The following is an 8,013-nucleotide window of genomic DNA, read 5'->3' as shown; positions in this document are numbered from 1 at the left end:
ACACTTGATCTTAGCCAAAAGGCCGAGAAGCGATAACCAGAATTGGTTTGGGCCTCGAGTGGCACCCTGGCCTATGCCGGACACATCTTAGGGAGAGAGAGCGAGAGGGAGACAAACCCACGCCTACACAAGACATTTTGTCACCCAAGCCAACCCTTGAAAAGGCTGCTTTGCAGAGCCAAAACAAGAAGAATGGTGCGTTTTGCAGCCGCCGCCCACTGCAATGAATCTGAATAACTCCTCCTTTAGGGCGCAAGCAACTCCCCTCCCCCTTGCAGTCTTTCCAATTCACGATACAAAAAGACGGACAGGACAGGTTGCCTGACTTTCCGTCACTGCCACCCTTTGCCATCCTTACCCGTAGAAAGCCCTTTCATCATCCCCAAACCCTAATCTTTTCCCTTTCCTTCCCAGCCCCCAAACCCTGCCCTCTGTACCTTTCTCACCACCCGCTTCCCTTCTCCTGTCATCCCCCTACCACCCGGGAAAAAAAGAGATTGCCCCCTCCTTCCACTAGCCCACCCTCCCACCCAAAGAACAACTTCTTCTGCGCAGCTTGTTTTCTAGGCAGCAGCGCTATTGTGATGTCATCGGGGGGCATTGTGACAAGCCGCCAGTGTTCCGTCTCTTCATGTTGTGCACAGTTCAAACGGAAAATACATCAACAGGCAGACTACAGAAAAGCTTACTATCAAAGGTTAGAGGGGGGCTTTCTCAGAGGGCTTTTTACAGTTTTTCTATTCCCAATTAGCCGTTTAAGTGTACTTATTGAAAGTAGTAATTCTTTCATAGGCCGCCCTTTCTTAGTATTTGACGTTCCTTATATTGCGGTATGAGGCTTCGCAGTAGGTTGCAAACATTCATCACCCATGACTGTCCCCAATTGAGCTCAGAAGCTCAATGTCTATCATGACCTCTCTTTTAGAATGTCCAAGAGCAAGCAAACTATTCCTCCAGGAGAGGGCGCCAACAGACTACTAAAGAGATCATCATTACTCAAAGAAAACCCCAAAAACCAATGCATGATAGGAATAAACAGGTAACTTTCTTTGGAGTGGAAGCGGAGAGATCGCACCAGATGCCAATTCTAGATGTTATCACACCTGTGGTCACTGCAGCAGCAGGTGAATCCACTTTGTCCAAAAGGGATCTATTCCATTCAATTGCAAATGATCTAGATAAGACAGAGAACTGCAGCACGGGGACATAGCCGAGTTGGTCAGGTTGAGTGGTGATGAGTTTGCTATTTGGATGAATAAAGAAAGTCAAAAGTGTGAAAGATAAAAAACAAAAGGAGGAAGTGTGAAAAGTGAATGGGCCAAATTGAGGTGCATATGAAGACGTATGCTTTCTTCCAATTCATTAAATCGGGCTAATATGAATCAGGTGAATTGAGTTCTGCTTTTGGAAACTGGGTTAAGAAGGGGTGCACCGTTCCTGGAGGTACTGCAATACCAGGTCAATGCGTGGAGTGGACAGAGCAAGCTCTTTTTCCATCTCCCTGTTCTAAAAATCCATTTAATATATGGTCCCCAGATAGGGGACGTATCAGATATTAAACTGATAAGAACAGATACTACACTTGATCTTAGCCAAAAGGCCGAGAAGCGATAACCAGAATTGGTTTGGGCCTCGAGTGGCACCCTGGCCTATGCCGGACACATCTTAGGGAGAGAGAGCGAGAGGGAGACAAACCCACGCCTACACAAGACATTTTGTCACCCAAGCCAACCCTTGAAAAGGCTGCTTTGCAGAGCCAAAACAAGAAGAATGGTGCGTTTTGCAGCCGCCGCCCACTGCAATGAATCTGAATAACTCCTCCTTTAGGGCGCAAGCAACTCCCCTCCCCCTTGCAGTCTTTCCAATTCACGATACAAAAAGACGGACAGGACAGGTTGCCTGACTTTCCGTCACTGCCACCCTTTGCCATCCTTACCCGTAGAAAGCCCTTTCATCATCCCCAAACCCTAATCTTTTCCCTTTCCTTCCCAGCCCCCAAACCCTGCCCTCTGTACCTTTCTCACCACCCGCTTCCCTTCTCCTGTCATCCCCCTACCACCCGGGAAAAAAAGAGATTGCCCCCTCCTTCCACTAGCCCACCCTCCCACCCAAAGAACAACTTCTTCTGCGCAGCTTGTTTTCTAGGCAGCAGCGCTATTGTGATGTCATCGGGGGGCATTGTGACAAGCCGCCAGTGTTCCGTCTCTTCATGTTGTGCACAGTTCAAACGGAAAATACATCAACAGGCAGACTACAGAAAAGCTTACTATCAAAGGTTAGAGGGGGGCTTTCTCAGAGGGCTTTTTACAGTTTTTCTATTCCCAATTAGCCGTTTAAGTGTACTTATTGAAAGTAGTAATTCTTTCATAGGCCGCCCTTTCTTAGTATTTGACGTTCCTTATATTGCGGTATGAGGCTTCGCAGTAGGTTGCAAACATTCATCACCCATGACTGTCCCCAATTGAGCTCAGAAGCTCAATGTCTATCATGACCTCTCTTTTAGAATGTCCAAGAGCAAGCAAACTATTCCTCCAGGAGAGGGCGCCAACAGACTACTAAAGAGATCATCATTACTCAAAGAAAACCCCAAAAACCAATGCATGATAGGAATAAACAGGTAACTTTCTTTGGAGTGGAAGCGGAGAGATCGCACCAGATGCCAATTCTAGATGTTATCACACCTGTGGTCACTGCAGCAGCAGGTGAATCCACTTTGTCCAAAAGGGATCTATTCCATTCAATTGCAAATGATCTAGATAAGACAGAGAACTGCAGCACGGGGACATAGCCGAGTTGGTCAGGTTGAGTGGTGATGAGTTTGCTATTTGGATGAATAAAGAAAGTCAAAAGTGTGAAAGATAAAAAACAAAAGGAGGAAGTGTGAAAAGTGAATGGGCCAAATTGAGGTGCATATGAAGACGTATGCTTTCTTCCAATTCATTAAATCGGGCTAATATGAATCAGGTGAATTGAGTTCTGCTTTTGGAAACTGGGTTAAGAAGGGGTGCACCGTTCCTGGAGGTACTGCAATACCAGGTCAATGCGTGGAGTGGACAGAGCAAGCTCTTTTTCCATCTCCCTGTTCTAAAAATCCATTTAATATATGGTCCCCAGATAGGGGACGTATCAGATATTAAACTGATAAGAACAGATACTACACTTGATCTTAGCCAAAAGGCCGAGAAGCGATAACCAGAATTGGTTTGGGCCTCGAGTGGCACCCTGGCCTATGCCGGACACATCTTAGGGAGAGAGAGCGAGAGGGAGACAAACCCACGCCTACACAAGACATTTTGTCACCCAAGCCAACCCTTGAAAAGGCTGCTTTGCAGAGCCAAAACAAGAAGAATGGTGCGTTTTGCAGCCGCCGCCCACTGCAATGAATCTGAATAACTCCTCCTTTAGGGCGCAAGCAACTCCCCTCCCCCTTGCAGTCTTTCCAATTCACGATACAAAAAGACGGACAGGACAGGTTGCCTGACTTTCCGTCACTGCCACCCTTTGCCATCCTTACCCGTAGAAAGCCCTTTCATCATCCCCAAACCCTAATCTTTTCCCTTTCCTTCCCAGCCCCCAAACCCTGCCCTCTGTACCTTTCTCACCACCCGCTTCCCTTCTCCTGTCATCCCCCTACCACCCGGGAAAAAAAGAGATTGCCCCCTCCTTCCACTAGCCCACCCTCCCACCCAAAGAACAACTTCTTCTGCGCAGCTTGTTTTCTAGGCAGCAGCGCTATTGTGATGTCATCGGGGGGCATTGTGACAAGCCGCCAGTGTTCCGTCTCTTCATGTTGTGCACAGTTCAAACGGAAAATACATCAACAGGCAGACTACAGAAAAGCTTACTATCAAAGGTTAGAGGGGGGCTTTCTCAGAGGGCTTTTTACAGTTTTTCTATTCCCAATTAGCCGTTTAAGTGTACTTATTGAAAGTAGTAATTCTTTCATAGGCCGCCCTTTCTTAGTATTTGACGTTCCTTATATTGCGGTATGAGGCTTCGCAGTAGGTTGCAAACATTCATCACCCATGACTGTCCCCAATTGAGCTCAGAAGCTCAATGTCTATCATGACCTCTCTTTTAGAATGTCCAAGAGCAAGCAAACTATTCCTCCAGGAGAGGGCGCCAACAGACTACTAAAGAGATCATCATTACTCAAAGAAAACCCCAAAAACCAATGCATGATAGGAATAAACAGGTAACTTTCTTTGGAGTGGAAGCGGAGAGATCGCACCAGATGCCAATTCTAGATGTTATCACACCTGTGGTCACTGCAGCAGCAGGTGAATCCACTTTGTCCAAAAGGGATCTATTCCATTCAATTGCAAATGATCTAGATAAGACAGAGAACTGCAGCACGGGGACATAGCCGAGTTGGTCAGGTTGAGTGGTGATGAGTTTGCTATTTGGATGAATAAAGAAAGTCAAAAGTGTGAAAGATAAAAAACAAAAGGAGGAAGTGTGAAAAGTGAATGGGCCAAATTGAGGTGCATATGAAGACGTATGCTTTCTTCCAATTCATTAAATCGGGCTAATATGAATCAGGTGAATTGAGTTCTGCTTTTGGAAACTGGGTTAAGAAGGGGTGCACCGTTCCTGGAGGTACTGCAATACCAGGTCAATGCGTGGAGTGGACAGAGCAAGCTCTTTTTCCATCTCCCTGTTCTAAAAATCCATTTAATATATGGTCCCCAGATAGGGGACGTATCAGATATTAAACTGATAAGAACAGATACTACACTTGATCTTAGCCAAAAGGCCGAGAAGCGATAACCAGAATTGGTTTGGGCCTCGAGTGGCACCCTGGCCTATGCCGGACACATCTTAGGGAGAGAGAGCGAGAGGGAGACAAACCCACGCCTACACAAGACATTTTGTCACCCAAGCCAACCCTTGAAAAGGCTGCTTTGCAGAGCCAAAACAAGAAGAATGGTGCGTTTTGCAGCCGCCGCCCACTGCAATGAATCTGAATAACTCCTCCTTTAGGGCGCAAGCAACTCCCCTCCCCCTTGCAGTCTTTCCAATTCACGATACAAAAAGACGGACAGGACAGGTTGCCTGACTTTCCGTCACTGCCACCCTTTGCCATCCTTACCCGTAGAAAGCCCTTTCATCATCCCCAAACCCTAATCTTTTCCCTTTCCTTCCCAGCCCCCAAACCCTGCCCTCTGTACCTTTCTCACCACCCGCTTCCCTTCTCCTGTCATCCCCCTACCACCCGGGAAAAAAAGAGATTGCCCCCTCCTTCCACTAGCCCACCCTCCCACCCAAAGAACAACTTCTTCTGCGCAGCTTGTTTTCTAGGCAGCAGCGCTATTGTGATGTCATCGGGGGGCATTGTGACAAGCCGCCAGTGTTCCGTCTCTTCATGTTGTGCACAGTTCAAACGGAAAATACATCAACAGGCAGACTACAGAAAAGCTTACTATCAAAGGTTAGAGGGGGGCTTTCTCAGAGGGCTTTTTACAGTTTTTCTATTCCCAATTAGCCGTTTAAGTGTACTTATTGAAAGTAGTAATTCTTTCATAGGCCGCCCTTTCTTAGTATTTGATGTTCCTTATATTGCGGTATGAGGCTTCGCAGTAGGTTGCAAACATTCATCACCCATGACTGTCCCCAATTGAGCTCAGAAGCTCAATGTCTATCATGACCTCTCTTTTAGAATGTCCAAGAGCAAGCAAACTATTCCTCCAGGAGAGGGCGCCAACAGACTACTAAAGAGATCATCATTACTCAAAGAAAACCCCAAAAACCAATGCATGATAGGAATAAACAGGTAACTTTCTTTGGAGTGGAAGCGGAGAGATCGCACCAGATGCCAATTCTAGATGTTATCACACCTGTGGTCACTGCAGCAGCAGGTGAATCCACTTTGTCCAAAAGGGATCTATTCCATTCAATTGCAAATGATCTAGATAAGACAGAGAACTGCAGCACGGGGACATAGCCGAGTTGGTCAGGTTGAGTGGTGATGAGTTTGCTATTTGGATGAATAAAGAAAGTCAAAAGTGTGAAAGATAAAAAACAAAAGGAGGAAGTGTGAAAAGTGAATGGGCCAAATTGAGGTGCATATGAAGACGTATGCTTTCTTCCAATTCATTAAATCGGGCTAATATGAATCAGGTGAATTGAGTTCTGCTTTTGGAAACTGGGTTAAGAAGGGGTGCACCGTTCCTGGAGGTACTGCAATACCAGGTCAATGCGTGGAGTGGACAGAGCAAGCTCTTTTTCCATCTCCCTGTTCTAAAAATCCATTTAATATATGGTCCCCAGATAGGGGACGTATCAGATATTAAACTGATAAGAACAGATACTACACTTGATCTTAGCCAAAAGGCCGAGAAGCGATAACCAGAATTGGTTTGGGCCTCGAGTGGCACCCTGGCCTATGCCGGACACATCTTAGGGAGAGAGAGCGAGAGGGAGACAAACCCACGCCTACACAAGACATTTTGTCACCCAAGCCAACCCTTGAAAAGGCTGCTTTGCAGAGCCAAAACAAGAAGAATGGTGCGTTTTGCAGCCGCCGCCCACTGCAATGAATCTGAATAACTCCTCCTTTAGGGCGCAAGCAACTCCCCTCCCCCTTGCAGTCTTTCCAATTCACGATACAAAAAGACGGACAGGACAGGTTGCCTGACTTTCCGTCACTGCCACCCTTTGCCATCCTTACCCGTAGAAAGCCCTTTCATCATCCCCAAACCCTAATCTTTTCCCTTTCCTTCCCAGCCCCCAAACCCTGCCCTCTGTACCTTTCTCACCACCCGCTTCCCTTCTCCTGTCATCCCCCTACCACCCGGGAAAAAAAGAGATTGCCCCCTCCTTCCACTAGCCCACCCTCCCACCCAAAGAACAACTTCTTCTGCGCAGCTTGTTTTCTAGGCAGCAGCGCTATTGTGATGTCATCGGGGGGCATTGTGACAAGCCGCCAGTGTTCCGTCTCTTCATGTTGTGCACAGTTCAAACGGAAAATACATCAACAGGCAGACTACAGAAAAGCTTACTATCAAAGGTTAGAGGGGGGCTTTCTCAGAGGGCTTTTTACAGTTTTTCTATTCCCAATTAGCCGTTTAAGTGTACTTATTGAAAGTAGTAATTCTTTCATAGGCCGCCCTTTCTTAGTATTTGACGTTCCTTATATTGCGGTATGAGGCTTCGCAGTAGGTTGCAAACATTCATCACCCATGACTGTCCCCAATTGAGCTCAGAAGCTCAATGTCTATCATGACCTCTCTTTTAGAATGTCCAAGAGCAAGCAAACTATTCCTCCAGGAGAGGGCGCCAACAGACTACTAAAGAGATCATCATTACTCAAAGAAAACCCCAAAAACCAATGCATGATAGGAATAAACAGGTAACTTTCTTTGGAGTGGAAGCGGAGAGATCGCACCAGATGCCAATTCTAGATGTTATCACACCTGTGGTCACTGCAGCAGCAGGTGAATCCACTTTGTCCAAAAGGGATCTATTCCATTCAATTGCAAATGATCTAGATAAGACAGAGAACTGCAGCACGGGGACATAGCCGAGTTGGTCAGGTTGAGTGGTGATGAGTTTGCTATTTGGATGAATAAAGAAAGTCAAAAGTGTGAAAGATAAAAAACAAAAGGAGGAAGTGTGAAAAGTGAATGGGCCAAATTGAGGTGCATATGAAGACGTATGCTTTCTTCCAATTCATTAAATCGGGCTAATATGAATCAGGTGAATTGAGTTCTGCTTTTGGAAACTGGGTTAAGAAGGGGTGCACCGTTCCTGGAGGTACTGCAATACCAGGTCAATGCGTGGAGTGGACAGAGCAAGCTCTTTTTCCATCTCCCTGTTCTAAAAATCCATTTAATATATGGTCCCCAGATAGGGGACGTATCAGATATTAAACTGATAAGAACAGATACTACACTTGATCTTAGCCAAAAGGCCGAGAAGCGATAACCAGAATTGGTTTGGGCCTCGAGTGGCACCCTGGCCTATGCCGGACACATCTTAGGGAGAGAGAGCGAGAGGGAGACAAACCCACGC

The 8,013-nt window shown here is 46.4% G+C and overlaps 5 non-coding genes across 5 annotated transcripts; all 5 read right to left on the bottom strand.

Moving 5' to 3' along the window:
* Window positions 1–1,421: 1,421 nt before the first annotated feature.
* LOC142277620 (U2 spliceosomal RNA) lies at window positions 1,422–1,612 on the bottom strand. The gene has a single exon (XR_012740751.1). It is a non-coding gene; the product is annotated as a U2 spliceosomal RNA (small nuclear RNA).
* A 1,387-nt stretch (window positions 1,613–2,999) lies between these two features.
* Window positions 3,000–3,190, bottom strand: LOC142277618 (U2 spliceosomal RNA). The gene has a single exon (XR_012740749.1). It is a non-coding gene; the product is annotated as a U2 spliceosomal RNA (small nuclear RNA).
* Window positions 3,191–4,577: 1,387 nt separating this feature from the next.
* LOC142277617 (U2 spliceosomal RNA) lies at window positions 4,578–4,768 on the bottom strand. Its single transcript, XR_012740748.1, has one exon. It is a non-coding gene; the product is annotated as a U2 spliceosomal RNA (small nuclear RNA).
* Window positions 4,769–6,155: 1,387 nt separating this feature from the next.
* LOC142277616 (U2 spliceosomal RNA) lies at window positions 6,156–6,346 on the bottom strand. The gene has a single exon (XR_012740747.1). It is a non-coding gene; the product is annotated as a U2 spliceosomal RNA (small nuclear RNA).
* Window positions 6,347–7,733: 1,387 nt separating this feature from the next.
* LOC142277615 (U2 spliceosomal RNA) lies at window positions 7,734–7,924 on the bottom strand. The gene has a single exon (XR_012740746.1). It is a non-coding gene; the product is annotated as a U2 spliceosomal RNA (small nuclear RNA).
* Between the last annotated feature and the right edge of the window lie 89 nt (window positions 7,925–8,013).

The sequence above is a fragment of the Anomaloglossus baeobatrachus genome, unplaced genomic scaffold, assembly GCF_048569485.1.
Source record: "Anomaloglossus baeobatrachus isolate aAnoBae1 unplaced genomic scaffold, aAnoBae1.hap1 Scaffold_4113, whole genome shotgun sequence".
NCBI classification, from domain to species: Eukaryota; Metazoa; Chordata; class Amphibia; order Anura; family Aromobatidae; genus Anomaloglossus; species Anomaloglossus baeobatrachus.
This window is presented reverse-complemented; position numbering and strand designations above follow the sequence as displayed.